At 47.7% G+C, this 23,510-nt stretch overlaps 1 protein-coding gene and 1 long non-coding RNA gene across 2 annotated transcripts in view; one reads left to right on the forward strand and one right to left on the reverse strand.

Annotated features, from left to right (window-relative positions):
• The window catches only part of LOC111853036 (peroxisome proliferator-activated receptor gamma coactivator 1-alpha), a 179,601-nt gene that overhangs the window by 113,190 nt on the left and 42,901 nt on the right, over positions 1–23,510 (forward strand). The gene's annotated exons all lie outside the window — the stretch shown is intronic.
• Positions 8,634–23,510, reverse strand: part of LOC111853042 (uncharacterized) — a 28,933-nt gene continuing 14,056 nt past the window's right edge. The window contains exon 4 of the long non-coding RNA XR_011985646.1: positions 8,634–8,688. This is a non-coding gene — a long non-coding RNA (uncharacterized lncRNA). The remainder of the gene's footprint in view (positions 8,689–23,510) is intronic.

Here is a 23,510-nt window from a genome sequence, read left to right on the forward strand (position 1 = left end):
TTGCAGCAATCAGATGGCCTGTTGGTCAGTTTTTTATCAGCACCGCCTGGCCTGTTTTTCGTGGCTGCCCTTGGCGACTTAGGGATGTAACGTAGGCGCCAGGGAATTATGGGTAGCTGATGCATCACTGTCCCAACCGCGTCCTGATCGATGTGGTAGCTGGGTGTGATGAGCAGGTGCTTTCTGCTGAGCTGGAAATCCCGTTTAATCCTGCTGGGGTGACTGAGAAAGGGCGAGCGGCCTCAAGGGAAGATGGGGATGGCGCAGGGGGGGGGTCAGCCATACGGCGTTAACGACGGCCCTCCGCTGAGTGCTGACCACGCTTCCTCCTTCTTTTTAAGCTACTGAAGTGCCTTCATGCAGCTGGTCATGTGACCAGCTTTACACTTCAGCTGTGTTCTTGTGATGCGTACTTCCAGCGGTTAAGGGAGAATTTAGGTCATTCATCTCGAGTGTTTATTTATATGTGTGTGTGTGTGTGTGTTTTGATGTTGGTCCACAGAATATAGTTTAAATTCGCTCATCGGGCTTTAAGCCATCCATCCATCCATCGTGCGACCATCTATCCAGTACAGGAGACAAGGGGATCTGCTGAAAGGACGCCACTACATTCAAAACATGCTAAACTATATTAAACTATATTATTTTATTTGTAAATCTTCTGGACTCATGTAGCAGCAGCAACTCATTCATGAAGTGGTTTATTGTCTGAATTAAGCGAAATTGTGCATTTGATCATGTTTATGATTTGGGGGGGGGACTCCCAAAACATTGAGGAATGGCTCCACTAAAGAATCATGCCCTGTCTGTAAGAGCAGCTGCTCCCTATGGGTGGAAAATGAACACCTTGTCAAATTGACATCATGCGGGGCCTGTCCCGGATTGCCACCGCTGTCCGATATCAAAGCAATCCCATCAGCACTGTCACGCAAGGAGGAAATGCAGGGATCCGATTGGCCGAAAGCATCCACTCCTCAGTGGCTTTTCTTGTCCCTGTCACAGGTCACTGCTCTCCAGGCAGATTTAGCCGCTCCTTACGGTCACCCGTCCCACAAAGGTCTAATTTCCTTTGTTCCACTGCCTTAGAACAGTGTTTCCCAATCCGGTCCTCAGGGACCCACAGTCAGTCCATGTTTTTGCTCCCTCCCAGCTCCCAGTAGGGAGTTGGAAGGGAGCAAAAATTTGGAATGTTCCATGTCCCTGAGGAACGGATTGGGAAACACTGCCTTAGAATTTCCCAGTTAAAACCCCTTTCCTGGTGTCAGTGGAGTCCGGGTTGGTGGCTAGCTGGCACGTGGTGCCCCGTACTCCCAACTTAACCTCAGTGACACTCTGGCAAGAGACACGCCTGGTTTATTTCTGACAGAGAGCACCTCCATTGCCGGCCCAAATATACTTTGGGATCTATTTATAGGCTGAGGGTAGGATTTCAGAGTTTTCGTGCCGGGGATGGACCGGGGGCACTTAGCTTGCTGGGTCCTTCTACAATTATCAAGATTTTGTGGATTAATTGGGTGGGAAACAGGCATTATTAACTCGGGACACGCTGGGGAGGGATTGGATGATCTCATCCGTGTGAATGAACCCTCCGACGAAGCGGATGCAATCCAAGCAGATGGACGATGCATGATGAAGACGGCAAGTGGCGGGGGTGTGGGGGTCACAGATGGGTGTGGCAGAGGGGGCAAAGGGCACAGGTGGACAGGCGGGCCGTGGGGGGGCCCACTACGACGACAGGTAGATTAGCAGAGGTGATCCGACGGCCAAATGGGATATTGTTCACGCCCAATCTGTTTCCTGTAGATGACGAACACCAGATTTCAGCTGGAACGCTCTGCCGAGAGAATAACAATTTCCGATTTGTGTCTGGAGAAATGGCATTTTTCAAAATAAGAGTCGTGAGATGCTGGTAAAATATACAGGAGCCAAAAGCGAGGAGAATGTGAAATGTGAGCGAGTCAAAGACACTAAACACATCACGCTCAGCACTCAAAACATCTCAGCTCAACTCCCCATGGGGCCCGGAGCTGTCAGGGAACACAGTTAGCCACTAGAGCCTGTTACACCCCCCCCCACACACATCCTGCAACCTACATCAGAGGCAGGAACCCAACCCTACAGTCCTCTATCCATTTCCTTTCTGGACTGTGACCTCTTGGCCGACACAAACCATGGCTTCTTTGCAGTGCTCCTTTCCCCATATCCCACCTTACTCGCTTTTGAGACACGCACAGTTCAGAATGAAACTTCGGCTCCCAGCATAGGGTCAAGACTTTTATTTAGCAGCTTTGAGCATCTTGGAGGGTTATGGACCTTTCTGAAGGTCCAACATCGATGTGGCTGTTCTGCTAAAGCCGGGGCTCGAAAAAGGCCACCTTCCGATCACAGGCACCAAAGCTTAATCCACAGTGACGCACATTGTTATGGCAAATACATGGCTACCTCTCTCTGGTTGGAAAAAGGGGTCTCGCATACCTCCGGCCTCCGGGGGGCGCTCTTCTTCGACAGGACAGCTCTCTGCTACCCGTAAGCGCACCTCTGGCCCGGGATTAGCTGCATACCAATGAGTTTGCAGACACGACTGTTGCTTCTTTATACAGTTATGCTGTCGTTACACGTGTTTCTGTAGTGACCTAAGCTGCCATTTACTGACAAGCAAAGAGCAACACGAGACACGTCGCTGAATAGAAATGAGAAAAATCCGGACTGCAACTAGCAGCAGGATTGAGTAGCAGTTCTTGTGCATGGATTTGCCCCAATGGCAAAATACTGTGTACGTTTGTATACTGTTTGTAACTGCGGCACTTCCACTTTAAGATTGGACAGATTGGACTTCCATGTACTCATTTTATAATGCTATGTTGTGTTTATGTTGTTCTGTTATGTTAATGTTATGTTAATATTGTGCTAATGTTGTGTTTATGTTCTTATGTTCTATTATGTTATGATGTGTTGTAAATATAGGCAGCAGTGTTCCCTCTGTCCCCTTCTTTGCACTGTAAATTATTCCAAAAGTCTATCTTTAGCAGTGTAATGTTTGCCCTGCCATGAATGTTGTACCGTGAGTTTATGTTGTTACCGGAGTGTTTTTTTGTTTCACTGTGTACATGACTGAGATTACAATAAAGCCTTACTTACTTGATAAAGTAATAGGCACAGGTTTAGCTTTGGAGTGAGTCAGACTGGTGCGGATGAGGAGTGAAACAGCAGCTTTTGATATTTTCCACACTTCGGGACAAACGACAGAAACAGCTGCTGGCTTTTACAAACGGATCATGTCATGCAGTTATACAAACCAGTGAGGAACAGGCCGCGTCGAGACCCGGCTCGAATTGGCCCATGTCCTCTTTGGAAAGTTAGCTAACAATGCTGGACTACAATGACAACAATTTGCATAACTTGTGCATATCAGAAGTATCTTGTAGTTCGCGTCTATCGGTTGGTTTGGGCTTTGTTAAATTTCCATCATCATCCATCATGAGATCATGGGGCCTGGAACCTATGCCAGCCAGCCTGCATCGGGTACAAGTTGGGGTACACCCTGGATGGGATGTCAGTCTATCATAGACCACTTGCACACCGTCATACTTGGGAGCCATGTGATAATGATATGGAATTTGAACTAATAACCTTCTGGACATGGGCAGAGTCCTAACCCACAAATCCACACACCAGCCACATCTGCTCTGTGTTGTTAATATTGCCGTAATTTTGGCATGATTTAAAAATCGGTTTGGCCTCTATCCTTCATGTCACGTGAGTGGTGTTTTCTACACTCATCAATCTGAGCAGTACAGACCCAGAAATGAAAATCACGACACCATCATGATTTTACTTTCTCCTTCTTTGGTCTCCCGGGGTGAATATTGATCTCTCGCTTTATTCTCCGGATAAAAGTGGATTTGCAAAAGTAATCACCAAAAGTGAGGGTTCTGTTCTTGCCGTTTGGAAACGGCACATAAACACAGAACGCTCACAAACGATTTGAGGAAGCTTTAATTAGAAGCCAGCTGGGATTCTTCTTGTGAAGCAGGTTTGAGAAAATTTGTTGAGTTGCAATTTCTCCAGAAATACATGTGGGTTGTGTTATTCTAGAATTTTGTGTAAGAGCGAAGAGTAGGTTTGGAGTAGTGTGGTCATCTGGGACTTTCCTCTAAGTGTGCAGATCCTAAGGTCCTAAGTCCAGTTGGTTTTGGGTTGTCCTGGATTTTTGAGAGACTGCCACAGTAATTAGACTCAGATCACTCTGTTATCTTGGCCTAGAGAATTCACAACGATCTCACACTTTGTACCAGTGCCACCATCAGTCAGGAGACCGAGGATGGCTTGAAGGCGATGAGATCACGATGGGATTACCACCTTTATTCCCCACTGTGTTCAACTAAATGGATTTTTTTTAACGACACCACAGAGCTACAGAGAGATTAGCGAGATGGCATCCTTGAAAACTAAAACCTATTAATCAGGACTTTAAAAAAAATTAAAAAGAAGAGATCATTAACCTACATTGTCGTAATTTATGTGGGAAGGTCCTCTAATCCTTTTGTTAATATCATGGCCTTTTCTGTTTGAACTTGGTATTCTCACATCACATTACATAATTCCGCAGAAAAAGCTCTTCTTTTTTTTTTTAAATGAAGCTTGTTGGTTTTAAATGTTTTTGCCTTCAGGATAATCCCCTTGCTGAAGGATACAGTAGTGGCTCCGATCCTGGGACGGGCCATTAGTCACTCATGCTGTGTTACTCATTAGAAGTATTTACCGTCTCTCTACCTCGCCCCCTGCAGGTCGCTGGAGGTATCGTCCTTGCAGTTGCCTCTCCCCTAAAATGAGCTCTTTACTAACATTATTCACATGCAATTTAGCAGACATACGACTGAGGGAGATGGATCAGACCATCCCTGGACCAATGGGGGGGGGGGGGGGTTGCTCAAGGGCCATACTGCCCTGGGATTCAAACCTGCAACCTTCCCATCAAAAACACAATGTCCTACCCTGAGTCATGCACTGCCCCATATTTTATGGATGTGCTGTTTGGGTGGTGGTTGTCTGGGCGGCTGGCGGTCACCCCACACTTGCTGTTGTCAGATGCCGGTTGAATCCCAACAAACCCCAGACAGTACCGGTGAGGGCAGATGGCAGTAAATTGAGGGAGGCATTATCCTGACGTGGCCACATGGGGTGCTAGAGAGTTTTAGCACCCAGAGTGGGTGGGCAATCATTAACGTCAGAGCTCCTACTTTCACATGCTGTGTCATGGCAGATATGGTTTAGGCCTCCAGCACTGTGGTGTCTTCCCCGAGACCTCCTCCTTCCCCCCCCGGCAGGTTTCTGCTCAAATCCTGAGGCCCCTTCTTCGCCCCCATTGTTTGTGAATGTAGAATCGGCTCAGCTGCGGCAGAAGATTACCTGCCGCTCCATGCTTGAGAAGGCCGGGAATGAAAGTGATTCATGACAGGCGGAATCCCCGCCCCCCCCCCCCCCCCATGCTGCCGGTTAAGGATTATCCCTCTCTAAACGAGGGCCGTTCCATCTCTCCGGGTTTTTAATTATGATACCGTTCTGAGGGTCCGCTCATGTTGTTCAGGCCTAGTGGAACTGTGGGTGGGTGGGGGGGACAGCGAGATAAACCGGTCTTCCCCCGGCTCTCCCAAAACCTTATTTTACACACCTCTGGGGTCATTAACATTTAATCATTAACCGTGCATGGGCATGGCGAGGAAGACCCTTCTGAGGAAGGTGATAATCCCCAAGCCGCCAAGGCTGCCGTGTGTGTGGGTTATCGCAAGCGTCTCCCTGGCTTCTCCTCTAGACATGTTTTATTGATAAGGCATCCAAGACAGATGGGCTCGTGCAATTACATGTCCAAACAATTATGCCCTGCGCCCATGCAGGGGAATCCGAGTGTGTTTTTCAGCTAAACAGAATCAAGAAGCGCCGATCTAATCTAGCCGGCCCGCTCGTAACGCCCGCTAGCTTTTCACACGCGCTTGGCATTCCTTTAAAACACCGCAGCGGTAAATAATTGATGTCTGGTATTACTAATTCAGTCCATGAATGTCAATCAGATTCCTTACACGTCCTCGGAATTCCATCAAAATGAAAATGGCAAAGGCTTCCCGACCGTACACGTGACTGTACCCGAGACGCTATGTGAGGGAGATGAGAATGAAGCGGGGACAGATTTGGGGAGTGCTGTGGCACTCTACTCTACGTTCTGATACTGCGCCTGATTTCCCTCTGTGGCGTTTTGTTCTTCATCCCGCTTTTCCAAGAGATTGAATTACTTCCTTTCCACGCCTTGTCTCCGGCTAGGAGTGCTTTAGCCCTCCTATGTTAATTCGCGGCAGATCTGGAACTGCGTAGGCAGATACGTCACTGAATTTCATTCCCGACCATGATAAATGCCAATACTGGTAAGACTAAGATGTTTTCCAACACCCGTATTTTCTAAAGGTTAATGGAAATCTTTAACTCCACTGTCACACGGGTCCCTCTGAATGTCACCGGGAAGCTGTCCGGATAAGGCCTCAATTTGGTCCGAGCCTCACAGTGATAATACCCTTTATACAGCAGGGAGGGGGGCAGCATGGGGGTTTAACCACAGATGCCGGGAAAATGACTCCAATGGTCAGTTACTCAACAGTCAGGTGAGACAGACGTCTCTAGAGAACGGTTACCCCTGCCGAACCTTATCACTGGGGATTGGCTAAGGTCTAAACGGATCTGAAACGCGGCAGCCAATGGCAGCCCGGGCCGGCCTACACCTCAATTTTATTCATGTCCTTCTCGCTGGACAGATTAGGCGCTGGATTTTCTGCTTTTTGGCCCCGGTGCAATCGCGCAAGAGCATAAAAATACATGAGATATATCAGTCTGGCGGCTAGCTGCACCCGAGCCACGGAAACGGCTCCTATAGCATCGGGGGGGGGGGGGGGGCTGCGATGATCCATCAATAGCAGCCAACAGAACGCTGGGGTGAAGCTGGCCTGTGATTGATTACCCAAGCTCTCCGCACCTGATCACCTGTGGCCTGCACCCAGACAAACAATGTTGACTTGTGATCAGTGGACTTAATATAGAGGCACACTGCCCTTTAAATCTAGAAACACAGATATGTACCCTATTCATCATTCCTTTTATGAGTTCTGATGGGGTATGATGCTATTTGTTTTCTCAAATGCCGATTCGAGATCGAACTCGTTAAGTTTCTCCATTATTGACCAGTGCAGAGGGCAGGTTAGGCCTCTGTGCATATGACTGGAAGGTCCCCAGAACAAATCCCACCTTTGGCAGAATAGTCATTTCTATTTAACACCCCCCCCCCCCCCCCCCCCCCCCGTGAAATGCTCCAGGGATGTTGGATGGACTGCTAACCCAGTGCTCAGAACCCAAGCTTCACAGTCAGCTGTATATAAGTGTGTGTACGTCTCAAAGGAGAGCATGATGGGATATGTGTCTCAAAGGAGAGCATGATGGGATATGTGTCTCAAAGGAGAGCATGATGGGATATGTGTCTCAAAGGAGAGCATGATGGGATATGTGTCTCAAAGGAGAGCATGATGGGATATGCAAAAAGAAGCATTCCGATGCACCTGTACTTGTATTTGTCCAAATGGCAAATAAAGCGTCGTTTCATTGCAGCTGAGATAAATCGGACAGAACATTAAATCAAACAGTTTTATTTTTAGTAAAACACAAAAAAAAGGGCCACTTGCCCTTTAAGGACTGCGATCAAAACAGTGTCCAAAAATGAACTAAAGTGCCAACAGTCCCGTCCCCCTGGGCAGCAGGCTGCAAATGGCACCCTGTCATTATCCCCCGCAATACGCTCTCTCACTCCTGCCGTGCTCCCCCGGAATTCACCCCACTGACCCTATTTAAAACCCTAACAAGTCAATTAGTCCAATCAGGACCAGCTGAGTTTCATTAAGTGTGGCATCTGTGGACACTGATCATCAATCGCCATGGAAACACGGGAGCTCACCCAGACCCAGCCCTTTGCTACGGCGGCACCCCCTAGCCACCATCACACAACCTTCCAAATGTGTCCAAACTATCGTTTGAAGTGCATTCATGACTTTCATGACGTCCATAATTGTATTAGCACTGATTATGTAATTCCCCTACTTGGTTAACTCCATCTCTCTGCCGGCGTGGGTTCAAATCCCGTCCTTGGCAGAATAGTCATATGTCCATTGGGCCCTTAACCCCCCCCCTAGTGCTCCTAGCACACAAACAGTCTGAGCCTGTGTTTGGACCCCAAACTTCACTCTCAATTGTGTATATGTGTGTGTAAGGAGGGCAAGATGTACTCATGTACTCATATACCTGAGCAAGATGTACTCATACTTCTGCAAATAGAGCATCATTTCATTAAATCTATTATCTGATAGTCAGTATGGAGATCCCTGACCTGGGCTGTCGAGTGTGGGGGACCCAGGCTGTGTCTGAATTCAGGGGCTGATGTAAAGACTCAAAGACTGAATGTGTCACAGCGGTGAGACAAAGCTGTCCCATTTCGGAGGCTCATTCAAATGTGGTATAAAAATGCATCCTTCACTTACCAAGTTGTGAAGGATCCACCCGCTGGATCAGTCGGAGTCCAGCATTGCACAGACATTCAAAAGACCCCTCAGTGCCCCAAGGATGACCTCAGTCTGTCTCATTTATCTCTATTCTTGATTTCTGGAAAGCAAAAGGATCATCAGTAACGATGCACCCAAAGATCATAATCATCACCTTTATATGGTGTCTTTATCCATCTCAACTTACAGCACAAGTTTACAATTTATGGGATCTGAACCCACAACCTTTACCGTCCTAGCACAATTCTCTACTTGTTAAGCTACGTTTCCACAGTGGCAGACTTACCAGGTGGTCTATCATTGCAAAACTCTTCACTTGGTATGGTGGTGTCACACAAGCACAGGTAGACCCACTCAAAAAGACACGAGAAAATATATATGCATTGTGAGCAGGAGACAGGAGAAAACATAAAATTTTCAGCTATAATTATTGTCTGGTCGTCTTCTATTACGTTGTTTCCTTGAAAACAGGCCTGGAGCTCGTCATAAAAAATAACGTCTGTAATGAAATATTTACAACTCGGCTGTCATATATATTTCCAGTAAATGCTCATTACATAAAATATGTTCAGCTTTATATTATGCAATAAAAAATAGATGTGTGGGCATTTTTATATAGCAATAAGTTTCCTCGCCAAACACCAAGCTTAGTGAGCTGTTACATTAAGTGTTACATTAAATGCCAAAGGCAAACACGTCACATTTAAACGGTTTGGTTTGAGTGGAAATCAGTACCGCTTCCGCGTAGCGAGAAGCCGATAACGTGCACTTAACGCCGAGATTATTTAAGTAAAACCCGTCATTTCCACACAAATTTCCACCACTGACTTGACTGTTGTGTGAGTATTGCGGAGTTAGTCCCCAGTCTTTACCTCTGCTTCTGCTGAGAGCATAGTTGTTACCCAGCCCGTATTTCATGGGGTGCTGTGCCCCAGAATGCAATTTGTCCCATTTTATGTAAATACCCCCCCCCCCACACACACACTTGGCAAAATTTATTGGGGGGACCCCTTAGGTTTGGCAAATTTTATCGTTGGCTGGGGGCTGGGGGTCAGGGTCAGGGCCACAAGGATAGGGTTGTCCCATATTTCTTCAGAATGAATGCACCAACCCTATTTGAGGTGAAACCAGTGAAGGGTTAGGGTCATCTATTAACCTGGCCTATCCTGTTTTTAGGCGTTTCCACTCGATTTTTAGGGCGATAAGATATTAGCTGATGGAGGAGGGTGCTTCGGAATGAGAAAATGATCATAATGGGCAAACGTCACCGAGAGAGAGCATCTGAAGTGAAGGACATTCCGTCTTGAGCCGTTTCTTTCTTCATTCCTTCCTTTTTTCGCTCTAATTTCCCCCCTTGGGTTTTCCTCAGCTCTGTCCACCAGATTCACTTCCGGCTCCAGCTTATTCCAAGACTGGCTGCTCGGAGGACCGTCCTGCAGGAAAACAACGCAGGTCCCCGTGCTGAAAATTAAATTCCCAGACCTATCCAGTGACTCTCTGTTTGTGTCTCTGCCGTCTGAATCAAAAGGCACCAGGTGAATGATGCTAAACAAAGGGACGCATCACCTGATAGGCTTTGAGTCGCCTGGCGGAGCAGGAGTCGGTGCTCTTTGTGCGATTTGTGATGTTTTTATTAGCTGGTTTCCATATGTGACAGCAGCCTGGCTAATAATACAGTGCAATGCAGATATGTAGCGGGGAGCGGCCTCACCATTCTGCTCAGGCGCACTAACGATGCCCGCGTCTTCCGGAGCCTCCCCTTGGACGCTCTCTCGTCCGTGACCCTCTATCTCTCCTATCGGTCTTTCCCCACATGTCTGAGGGCTGGTGGTGTCGCCTCGCCGCTCAGATTCACAGATACGCCACTCCGAGTGACCGACAGAATGCCTCTCCCTCGCAGAGAAACTCACGAGGCAGGAAATGCTTCGGTGTGGGCCTGGGAAATGGCACTTTTTTTTCCCGTTCATTGTGTAGTTCCGGCTCTCGATAGACGCTTTCAGGCAGATTGTCTGCGGACACGATCAGCCGGCGGACCCTCGAGCGAGGCGACCCGCCCCCCTTGGTAAACAGGAAGCTGAGAGAGGGGAGGACAGGAGCGATCTCATTAAGAAATCTTAGTGCATTTAGTGTGTCACTTATCGCCCGAAGGCACGCTGCCTGTTGGATGGTATTATGTCCACAGCCCCTGGCGAGCTCTTTTCATGCCAAGAAAAGGGAGTAAACCAGAAAGATTAGCGTTCGTGAGCCAGTAGGCCGAGGGCACAATGATGCCGCGTTGATGCGGCCGCTTGTTTTCCTCCCTCCGACGGTCAGTACTTAGGCCTTTCCGACATTTAACTTCTTTTGGTGGCGAAATAGAAAAACAATGTAGATGTCGAGTTAGGATCTAGGAACCTGAAAGTGCACCTTACTCTGTTTTCCAACACTTCATGTGGATTGGGCTCGCCACGCGGTTGAATGGGCAGCTGAGGACCGTGTGTCCCTAACTGTTGTGGGCTCGAGGCTGGCAAGAGGCCATCTCACCTGTGTTATGAGGAGGTGCTCAGCTCTGTGCCTGGGATCAGAAGGTCGCCAGTTCGTGTCTCATGGAGAGCAGGATGGAGTCGGCAACGAGAGAATTTCCCCACAGGGGAAATCAATAAAGTATTATTCTATTCCACACAAACACTCAAGTATCTATGAAGATAAAGCTAGCCTCTGCATCTAGTTTAAAGGTAAATCTCACCATCCGTCTGGTCAGACCGGCTCTCTCGTCTCAACAGGTGGTCCTCAATGGGTCTGAAGGTCTTACAGCAATAATAAACAGCCGCCTCACAGGCGATCTGGATAATGGAGAAACCGAAGGAAGCTATCTTTGTCCTCTGATACAACGGTGAAGCAGTCCTGCCTCTTTTAGGTTACTTCACATATTGAGGAATATAGAATATGCATAATGTACAGCAGTGCATTAAATTCACAGATAAATCAATCCGAGATAAAACATGAAGCGGGCAGGATTGATGAAGCCCTGGCCATGGTGACTCATTGGCTGTGAGATCAGGATCGTTTAGGTACCGGTAGGTATTTGGGTCTGGGCCTGAGCGACAGCGTATCTCCGGCGGCCCAGTAGCTGCCGTCCTCCCTGCAGATTAGCTGTTTCTATCAAACTCGGCCCATTTTCTTGGCCACGAAGGTGAAGCGAAAGGGAAGATCGGGGAGTCCGAGCAAAGATAAAACGGCTTTAATGCGCCTCTCGTATTTATATACTGTATATGATGTACTGACGTGAGAGGTGTGTGAGCTCTGTGGAATTATCGGGATTTCTGCGTGAATGCTCCACAAAATGTGATCCCATTGTTACTGTCCTCGAATCGAATTCTTTTGTGAAGAGTGGGTAACCAAAACTGTGGGTTTATACATATGATATATACACACAGCAGAACTGGGCAAACCCATGCATGAATTGACCCATTACCCTCTTTTCTCAACCCTGTCCTCATTTTTGCTCCCTCCCAGTGCAATCGTACCTGGTGTTCGGTGTTCTTGATTGGTTTGGGAGCTGGGAGGGAGCAAAAATGTGGACTGGATGGGGGTCCCCAAGGACCGGGTTGGGAAACGCATCTTAGACATTTACATTTTTAAACACTGGTCATTGATTGTTTAAACGATTTCTTTAAAACACATATAGAAGTATACTACATTGTTCATGTTTTGTCAGATAAAGCTGCCTTTATGACTGTACCTCAGATCCGATCTTATTTTGGAGCCACTCGCGCAGAAATCCACTAACTCCACTCACGCCTGTATTTTCAGTTTTTTTTCCTGGCATTTCACAAGCACATTTTCCCTTTCTGCTGCTCTGTGGACCTTCAGCTTGCATCTTGATTCTTCCATTGGTGTGGAAGCCTCATCGCAGCTGAAAGCTCTCATGTTTGTGTGAGCGACATAGATCTGGGGTCTCGGGTGTCTCTGAGGAGTGACCACAGAATTCCACCTAATAAATCATCGTGTCCAGTTAAAAGACCAGTGGGCCCAGTCTGCTCACCAGCAGGGTGCTTTGACCTCCCTTACATCACGGCATATTGTTGTGCTTCTACATCTGTTGCCTCATGGTCTGTGGGCTAACAGGCCCGCTGGTATGTCTGAAAATAATCTGGACTTTGCATTGTGGGCCTCTTCAAAACATCACCCATTGGCTCAGCTGCCCAGAGCTACTGCAGTTCATTGGTTGCCCATTGAGCATGCTCTCTGATGTGTTTTTTTTGTGTGTCCTTTAAACTGGAAACAATCCAGCCATAACTAGGTCTTAAAATATTGGATACATTTCCCGGTGTCATATGCTGTAATCTTTATCCATATAAGGACTGTACTGTTCTCTTTGATATGTGAACCCCACAGAGACACAATATGCAATCATTTGGAAATGAGTGAATGAATAAATTAATGTTTACTTTAACAACTATATAATTAGTATTGATTACTGCATTTTCATAGCTGTCTGTGTCATACAGATTAGAAAGAATGTCAAGACATATGCTGATAAGAAAATGAGAGAGACTTTTCTTTATTGACACCGTAACGAATATTCTTTCCATGAGCCAATGGTTTTATTCTTAAAGGATCCTCTGCTTTGAAGACTCACACATCAAATAGTGTTTGTAATGTCTCCAGTGGCTCTGTCATTCACAGCGACCACTGATGGTGTGTTTTGCTAATCAGAAATCGAGGTGGAAATGTCCAGTATGATGCAGGGCGGATACTCAGCCCGGTGCAGGGCGGTTATTCAGCCCGGTGCAGGAAGGTTATTCAGCCCGGTGCAGGGCGGTTATTCAGCCCGGTGCAGGACGATTATTCAGCCCGGTGCAGGGCGGTTATTCAGCCCGGTGCGGGGCGGTTATTCAGCCCGGTGCGGGACGGTTATTCAGCCCGGTGCGGGACGATTATTCAGCCCGGGGCAGGGCGGTTATTCAGCTCGGTGCAAGGCGGTTATTCAGCCCGGTGCAGGGCGGTTATTCAGCCCGGTGCAGGACGGTTATTCAGCCCGGTGCAGGACGGTTATTCAGCCCGGTGCAGGACGGTTATTCAGCCCGGTGCAGGACGGTTATTCAGTCCAATGGATTCTCTGGCCCCTTGTTTCGGTTCAAAGCACGAATCAGGAGGCAGATTGTAGCTGTTAGATGTGGATTAAAATGTAGCAGGTTTGATATCTATCTTCTGGGCTGGGATGCATTGACTCTGCACACTCTACAGGGCCGGGTAATGCTCTTGGTTTCGACGGAGACGGAGGTACTGTATGATGGAGGTTGGGGCTCAGAATGGAAGGGGTGTCTATAGGGCTTACTTAATCGATGTGTTTATTGGACCGTAGAGTGCAAGGTGTGGATCCTTTAATTCGGCGAGGCAATGACTAATCTGCAGAACATTGCTGACGATAGCATATAGTGCAATTTGGATATCCTGATGCATACAGACGCATCACGCCCAGACCTCAGTCCTGGAGACCTTTTTGCACTTCCCTGGAATGATTGCTCGTTGATGCATGTGACACCATCCCATCTAAGAGCTTGGTTTTGTGTTGATCGGCATTGGTTCGTCAGGCCTGATCTCCAACAGAGCAGAAGAACCATCATGCCAAGTTTGCTGTTGCAGGCAGTGGTAAGTTAAGAAGCAGTAATGGTGTGTGAGTCGGCCAGTCCGCATCCTCAAATCGCTTCTAAATGGGCTCCCGCAAAATCTCAGCCGGATAAATATTCATTCAACCAGCAGCTTTTACTTTCCAGCGTTTGCTGACATGTGACTTTTACCTGCGACAGAACGTGAGATTCCTTTCTTGATTAAGAACTCTTCTCATACAACCTGCATCTGCATCATGCGTAATTTTAATTTAGGGAAATTCTTAGCGGCAGGCAATTGATTTCACGTGGAGTTTCTGTGCCTCTTTTTGCGCCAATAGCGGTTCATTATCTGCAAGCATGGTTTTATGCGTTCGTAGCTTAGCTGCATGGAGAGCCTGTGGGCCGTGCAGCCCTGGCGCTCTGAATGCCCTCGGGTCAGTCTCTGCCAGTCCCTTATTTCATCTGTGGATGTGCCCTTGGCTGATCTTCTGAAAGGGGCCCATATCCGCGGACTCCGTGTTCCCCTGCTCTCTGAACAAATGCTGGCACGCAGGCCGTGTCCACCGTGACCTCGGCGAGCAGGGCCTGGAAGGGTCGCCTCTTCAGAAACCTGAGCCGTCTGCGCCCCCACCCAAACACCCCCCCCCCCCCCCGCCCTGGCACCGCTGGCTGGGCGCATCGGGACTTTCATCCGGGGCTGTTTCGCAGTTGACATGCAGTAAATCTCCCCCTGCAAGTCCATCAGCTTGCTCTGAACTGTATGTCCGGAGAACCCAGAGCGTCGCCAAGGCACGACTTAAAGAGCGTGTTTATGCTCTTGTTTATTTTTAGTCTTCCTCATAAATCGAGGTGTTGTTTTGTACTCCAGCATATGAGGTGAAACCTTGAGCTATAAGTCTTCCCTTGCGGCACGCATCTGACATTTCTAACGTGGACGGCAAACTCGTCCCCTGTATCTAGTAATGTTTTATCCCCCTAAGAACTGTGGGATCACTCTTGTGGAGCTACGTGTGGGGAAAGAGTCTTGCAATCATAGACCACGAGCTCACCAGAAGATAAGGTTTTGCAGCAAACCACATATTTGTTGTTGGTGATCATATAGGTTTTGGTAGCAGTTATGAAGTCCTGCATTATTTAAGTTAGTATTAGAAATGAAGGAATAATGACCGGAGAAAGGTGTGACACTTGAAGGTCCTTATTTGGGTTCTTCTGGAGCTGCAGGGATTGTCTACATAACCCTTTACTGAGCAAATGTGGATGTAGTCTTTAGGAGGGTGTGATGCATAGCTTAAGTAAGCTTCGCGGACCTTTGCCGAAGTTTTTCCCGAATATCAGACGCAGATTTAATGGCAGATTTAAAAAATATATGAAGGAATAGTTTGTCATTTAAAGGGCGATGAGATAAGCTGACAGCTAAAGGGATATATACCCGCAGATCTGAATTTCCTGCAATGGTATGTCCCAGATGAAAGGTAGCTGTACGGTTCATGGCTTTAGCCTGTTTTATATGCATACAAAGGGCCGTAAACATGCACAGATGTAGCCTGATGGAGATGCAGACGCGTGGATGGATCGGGCCGTACCAAGTGCTGAGCTCTGAAGGGGGGTGACAGGATGGTCATCTCCAAGGCACCCTCTCCTCTGCCAGGAAGAGGCCCACCCTCTGAGACAAATGTAGGCGTTCATGTGTCTGGCCAGGACAATAGGATGTTTTTCCGGCCAGGAATGTGAGTCAGGTGTGGCCGTCCCTCGGCACGATGGCTAAGTGAGGCGGCGTCGAGCTGAAGGGTAAACTTTGGCTCACGGAGGCAGCCATGTGTCTCGGAGGCGGGCGGGAAGTTGGCGCGGAGCTGACTCTTATCTGCCCCCGGTGCGATGACTCCGGTGTTGACAGCCCCGGGAACTGCGAGGGCCCCAGCCCCGGTTGCCAGACGGACGCGCTCGTTTACCCGTCGCGGGGACCCGGCTGCCCGCCCGCTTTCCCAGTATCTCTTATTTATTCCAAAATAAAAAGCCTGTGATTACTTTCCCAGTGTATAAAAGGGAAACAAAGGCAGTCATCTCCGTGGCGTGTCGGCCCCCCCAAAGCCCGCCCCCCACCCCAGCCCGGCGTCGGTGAGCAGCAAAACCACAATCAAACGAAACAAATAGCTCCAGGTCCAAAGTCGGGGGGAAAAAAAAAACCTGAAAGTCAGAGATCATACACTCAGAGGCTGCGGAAATTCAAGCCTCCTGACACACACACACACACACACACACACGTACATGTAGGGTAAATATATCCTTATGGGGACCGCTCATTCATTTCAATGGGAAAATGCTAACGCTAACTATGACAACCGTAACCCCTACCCTGCCCTAACCATAACCATAAGTAACCAAACAAAATACAAGAGTTTTTGCATTTTTAGTTTTTTCATAGCAGTCACCGATTTTTATAAAATAGAGTTTTCCCTTATGGGGACTGGTTTTTATCAGATATTTATCACGTTATGGGGACATTGTGTCCCCATAAGGATAGGTATACCCGCTTGCACACACACACATACACACACACACACACACACACACACACACACACGGGTTTGTAATTATATCTTTGTGGGGAATCTTCATTCATTTCTATGGGGAAAACTCTAATCCCAACATGACGACCTTCACCCCTACCCAGCCCTAACCTTAACCATAAGTAACCAACCAAAATACAAGACTTATGACAGTTTTAGTCTTTTGATTGCAGTCACAGATTTTTATAAAATTGAGATTTCCCTTGTGGGGACCGAAAAAATGCCGCAAGAACAAAATAACAAGGTTTTCATCACATCATGGGGACATTTGGTCCCCACAACATAACATATACATAAGCCAACCACACAAGCTGCATTTAAATGCCCCCTTGCCACTGTGATACTTAAGGCACAGTTCTCTGGTTGCCGCTGGCTCCGTCCCAGGCAGATTAAACATACATCATTGTTAATCTGGCCTGAGAAATGGGAAGAGACTATTCGCATCATCAGAACTGAGCTTATGTTTTCCCGACAGGGTGTTGGGGATCCTGCCTGTGATTTATGACTCACTCATGAGTGACGTGCCAATAACTCGCAGCTCTCATTCTATCTGGAATTAATTGCAGACCGGCAGGCTCTTCCCGCCTTTGAAAAGGGATAAAAAGCCGTGATATCTCTTTCACGTTAATGACGGAGCCTTGTAAAACAACAGCAGCCTAATTGGTTACCTTGCGAATACAGTACCGTGCAAACCAATCAGGATCCGGAACGGAAACGCAGGTATTTGGGTATGATGCTAAACCGCGTGGCATTAAACTTGCAGTGTTATGGAATTAGAGAGCATTTGGTTTTCTCCTGACAAAAAGGTTTTAAAAAAAACCCACCAATAAGGCTTCATGCTGGAACAGATAAGTGTGCCGTTCATTAAGAGAAGCTATTTTAAGGCAAAGCATTTAAGAAAATAAAAAAGCCAAACTGGTTTCCTGTCTGGAAAGAAAAGTAAGCAATTTTTACTAAATACACGTTTAATTCAAAGGAAATCCTGGCACGTTGCTACGTGCGCTAATCAGCCTGTGAGCTTGGCGTAGCATTCCAGAAGCGTGGTGCAATTAATCACTTTACTGTGAATAAATTCCAGTTTGTAATATGCTATGCATTCAGACCCTCACGTGTCCATTATGCTAGAAGGCGTTAGTGTGCGGTAATAACGAGGAGGGCCCGTGTTACCGGGGCGACGCAGGCCCTGTAACTTCCATTTTTTACGGAAGGTTCTAGAAAGGTTCCAGCCGATACGATCACATGGACGGCCCGGTGTCTGCACCCACCTGTGTATCAGATAACGGCGGACGCGTGCACCTGTGCTCTCAGCATTTCCACCTCGCTTTAGTTCCATAAACACACCTGTAACGGCACAAACCCGCCGCCAGATTCAGATCTTAGCGAAACAGCCGCGTCTGCAGGGATTTGCTGGCCTGTGGGCCGCATGCACGCCGCACACGTCATTCTCTCTGTGAGTGACGCCGCCGCGGTCGCTGATGGCTTTCACGAAGCGCAAGGAGATTCAAGACTCTCCATACTTCACTGGCATCTCTCCATATAAGGACACACGCGCACAAGCATCTGTGTACCCCGTAGCAACCACAAAATGTTGTTTCTCCAAGGCCACCATGCAACATTGATGAAGTAAAGATACGCTTAAAAAATATAAGAGGAGGAAAAGCAAACGCATATCATTCACACCTTTGCCAAACAGTCGTACATCCAAAATACTAAAAAAATATTTCGAATAAACAGTACATACATCTGTTCAGAGGTGCACATGCCACAGCCATTTTTGTCTTAGTGATGTAATGTATCACAACACACCCATGTAAAGCTCCCTGAGGTGACTCTAGAGAAAGGCACTATATAGAAATAAATTGAAGTTGAGTACAGATTATATTCTACATATACCTAAAAATTTCCATGCATACATATTGCACAAGAAGGTAAAAGCATGAACAAGCAACATATATGATGACAAAACATTAAATGTAGCATACAGTAAGCAGTGAGCCAGATGGTTAGACGCTTTAGCACCTATTATTAACGTAAAAATGAGTGACGCTTTTGTGGGCATGGAAGGACAGGAGCAGGTGTGACATTGTAAATCACAGAGGGTTAAACATGCATTGGGCCGACGTGGAACGGCCTTATGTCAGCCCTGGGCGTGACGAGGGACCCTCTCCCCCACCTACCATTCAGATCCCTTTAATAAACACCTCCTCTTTAAAATGCCAATTTCATTATCACCCAGTCCCCCGCTGGAGAAAAGTTGGACTGAATCTGCCATCTTCCAGGCAAAAAAAAAAATCAGACCTTAAAATATATAGGTCGGACCTACATACTGCGCCCCCCCCCCCCAGTCAAAATCTGTCATTCAGACTAAATGCATTTCAGCAGCAATTCAACGAAAGCTGTCGTATTGATCCTTGGGACTTGCACTCAATTGCGTATGAGAGAATTATGAGCTTCTAATGTTCACCTTGATGCTAACGGTAATTAATTACTCAGGAAGACACACCCAAGATAAAGGGTCGCGGTCAAGCAGGATAAGCACGTCCAAGTTTGCTGAACACGCTTATAAAATAAGGTGTTTAAAGTCGCACATGGTCATTCCTCAAGCGAAACAAGAGGGTGTGACCCCAGACGGGGGGGGGGGGGGGGGGGGTGCGGCGTGTGGCTGGACACGCTCCCTGATGAAGATGCGCGTCTCTGTTGGCCCTGGGACAGCACCCCTGGGATCACCTGCCTCACGCCCACCCAAGGGGGCTTTTCAATCCATTTCCGACATGAAAAATTCTATTTTGGGTCTTGGGGTGACAGGCGGTAGTTCATCATTTACTGCAGTTTAACGCTGGTACCGGGAAAACCCCCCCCCCCCCTCTGCCTTTAACAGCTGGAATCCGTCTCCCTTCAGCACTGGATGGTTTCCTGTCTTGCGGCAATGGGAGGCAGGCGATTAAGAAGGATCTATCTTAATTACTAGGAGAGCCTATTTTACTTAAACAGGTGAAGTCTGCGTGTATTTTTTCTTTCTTTTTGGTGGGGGGCACCACAGATGATATGTCCCCTCTAATGTAGTCAACAAAGGGTCCGTTAAGAGTCAAATCGGTTTCAAACCAGACCCAGTCCCTGGTAGACTCATCTTCAGAGGAAAAGCAGAGATGCCGTTTTCAGCTGATCTCTTTCTGTCCTGCGATGCAGACTAGCTCTCAGCTAGTGGCTGGGGGGTTGACAAAAGGCAATTTAGTGGCCCAAGTCCCCAGGTGTTACGGCCAGCTCGTCCGATCCTCGTGTGTGCCACGCCCACCTCGTTACCTCATGTGAATTCCCGATTGTCATCACCTGTTTCCTGTTCCTCTTGGCTTGTCCTGTGTATTTAGTCCGCGTCTGACTTAGTCTTCCGAGATTAGTCAGTGTCATGTTTGATGTTCGTCACCTGTCTGCCCCGAAGAAACCCCGTATTCCGGTATTCACGGCTCTCTCGCCGACTTCCTTGTTCGCCTGCCCGCCGAACGCAACACCAGGATGGGTCTTGCTCTTGAACTCTAGGGTGAATGATTTGGTTTCACCTATAAATCTCAAATTAAAGCAACTAAAGGTTCACTCATTGGTGCAGGAGAGAGTTCATATGGAGCAGAGATGGAGGACATTTGCAAAAATGCTGTAAACTCGATACCTTGTTTCCTCTCATATCATTTTGGTTAAGAGAAGAAAAAAATTTTTTTTCTTCTTTATTTTTTTTTTTTTTTTGCTTGACAGCTTGAACAAGACCAATTTCGTTTCAAATTCATAGCAAATAACCCACAATTAGCTAATGCCATCAGAATACCCAGACCGGCGCGGTCCGCTTCAAATCGACAGCATGACCTCAGTATTTCATAAAGGGAGATTTCACAAAAACAGCCGCAGAGCCGCAGAATTATGATATTACGGTAGCTTTTGTTCAGGCCTCTCGACCAAGCATGGCAGGCCACCGCGGCGGGCCGTCGGATTTCAAAGCTGGCCTTCCCCGCAGACGCACGCACCTTTAATCTTGGTGTAAAAACCGACAACCGCAAATAGGCTTTTTTTTGTTTCCTTTTCCGCGCTAGAATGTAGAAATTTGCCATCAAAGGGGATCGTTCCGCTGTCGATAATCCCCCACCTCAGAAAGGGGTTCTGGAGATTGCCGGCGGTGTGAGTGTGATGTCTGCGAGCATTTAAATTTATTTCTATTTGGCTGAGACTTTTGTCACACTTTGTGACACTAAAGCGACATACAAGTAAGGCAAATAGAACCCTAGAAACATACATTTTGTCAGTTACTAGGCATAAGTGCAGCTAGGCTGAGCTTCCAGTGAAAGCCCAGGGAGGAGGAGCTACAGAATAACTCTTAATCAATCAATCAATCAATCAATCAATCAATCAATCAGTCAATCAATCAAGAGGTTTATTTGTCACATACAACATGTAGTGAAATGTAACCCTGGTCTCTCCGAGCAGTTGTACATGATAAGGAAAAAGAGAATGACATATAAAATAAAAAGATAACAATATAACATAAAAAATATATATGAAATATATTCAGCTGTATATAATCTATACATAAGTGACATAGTCAAAGTGATTGTGCTGTGCGATATCAGCGCAATGTGCAGGAGACCAGAGATCTGACAAAGTAAGACTCTTAACAAAGTAAGAAACTGAAAAGACGACTATCCAATGAGCAGAAAGTGCAACTTCAGAGCGTTCCGGAAACGCGGAGCGGTGTCAGACTAGTGGAGGTGTTCCTGGAACAGGTGGCTCCGCGAGGCGTTTCTTGAAAGGGGATATATAAATGAACGGACGTGCAGCAGGAAATGCAGAGCTTTGGCGTGACGCCCTGTGTTTTCCAGGCTAACCGTATCTTTCTGCCCCCGGGCTTTGGCCGGGACAATGTGAATCGGGCTGCCTTTTGTGAAGTGGAGACAGCAGGCTAGGTTTACACCGCATTGAACATAATTAAAAACTCACAAAATGTCCGTGTATGTCTCTGTGCAGCTTGTACATCGATTTAGTTGGAGCGGGGGTTAGGTGGTGGGGGGGAGGGGACTTAAATAACGCAATTGTGTGAAGTCTGGTAATCCACCTTCCATTTTCTAAATTTAATTACGCTCGGATCAATTAGGAGACGGAAGAAGTTTTACAGGCGACTGCTTCTGGGGAGGCAGCTCACGGCCGAGGAGCGGAGAGGCCAGAGGGGAACGCGCACGGGCCCCTCTCCGCTGAAGGAGACAACGGCTAAAATAACCTTTGAAGAGCCGCGTTGCACAGGCTGACAAATGAGGAGGAGACTTAGTGGTGGATATTCAGGGACGGCGTCACAATACATAAGGAATTGTGAATGATAACACGTTGCAATAACTAGAAGAGCATTGTTTATAAGCAGAGTGGGAGGTGGGCGGGGTTGCAAATCAGCCCCCCCTTGTCAGACAGGTGGACCGGTTCTTGCCTACGGGGCCATGTCATTTTTTTGTGGTATTTTCTGCTTTGCCACATGACCAAGGGAGGATGGGCTCTGACGTGCAGCGGAGGCGCGACGCCCTCTGGCAGTCTTACAGCGCCGAAGCGGCCCGACGGCCAGACAATATCAAACCGATTCCTCAATCAGGGAAATAGACACAGCACCCGCACAGCGCTGCCCATTAAGAATAGTAAGGAAAGCACTTACATTAAATGAGCCGGCTACCCATTGCTCTCAAAAAGACAGATGATTTCCTGAAGGGAATTACTGAGATCTGGTCCCTGAACAAAGCCCTGCATATTAAACGAGGCGATTCTAGGCAGGAGGCATAAGAGGGGTCGTAGTTCATACAGAGAGGCTGACCTTATCATTAGCCAATGATATGTTTTGATTCATTGAATGACAGGGGAGGAGGCACTGCAGGGCCAATCAGCTTTCAGCTGGGGCCAGTGCCATTGTGGCCACGCCCTCATACACGCCCCTGCATATTAATAAGTGAGCCCGGCTGAGGGGATTTAGTGGAGCAGGCAGAGCTTCTTGCTGCCGTCACCTGAAGGAGGCGCTGTGCTGACGGTGCCCTGAGGGCCGCGCGTCACGCTTTGGGGGCAGCACCTCTGCTTCGCACACCTGTGGACTGGGGATGGCGTCAGCGTCAAGCTGGGTCACGGGGCGGCCAGCAGGACTCCAGATGGCTGCGTGCCCCCGCCCGCGCTCTCTCTGGCAGGGGGTTACACCCACGGTCCCCAGGACGGCCTGGCTGTGAAACCAGGGGGGGCCAATCTTACTGCCACAGCCCTGCCTGAGAGTATCACTCCTCTCACCCCAACCCACAGATGGGGGGAAAAAAAAATCAGTCTTCCTGCTAATTGATTTTACCTCTAGATTGGCTCACTCAATAGATTACTTAAGCCCTTTGGAAATATTGTTAGGGGAAGCGCAGTCTTTAGTGTGATTTAATTGTAAATGTTGACCAGAGCGGGATGGACAGGTCGCGTTTTAAGCAAAGAGAATATCACTCGATACGCATGAGTTTAAACATTAGCTGTGCAAATACCCTCAGCCACACATTTTAGAGCCGATTCGGGGTTAAACACTCGTCATGGTAACGCACGCCGTTTTTATTGCCCCGCTTGCAGGGGCGATTCTGGGATTTTTTTTAAGGTGGGGGGAGCATAAGAGGGGCCATAATTCATACACAGGGGCCAGCCAGGGGCGACTGACCCTTAGTGTGGCTCAGCCTCCTGGAGAATGGGACACCAGACCCCCCCGCCGCCTCCCCAGAGCCCCACAATAA

The sequence above is a fragment of the Paramormyrops kingsleyae genome, chromosome 25 (genome assembly GCF_048594095.1).
Source record: "Paramormyrops kingsleyae isolate MSU_618 chromosome 25, PKINGS_0.4, whole genome shotgun sequence".
Taxonomy (NCBI): domain Eukaryota; kingdom Metazoa; phylum Chordata; class Actinopteri; order Osteoglossiformes; family Mormyridae; genus Paramormyrops; species Paramormyrops kingsleyae.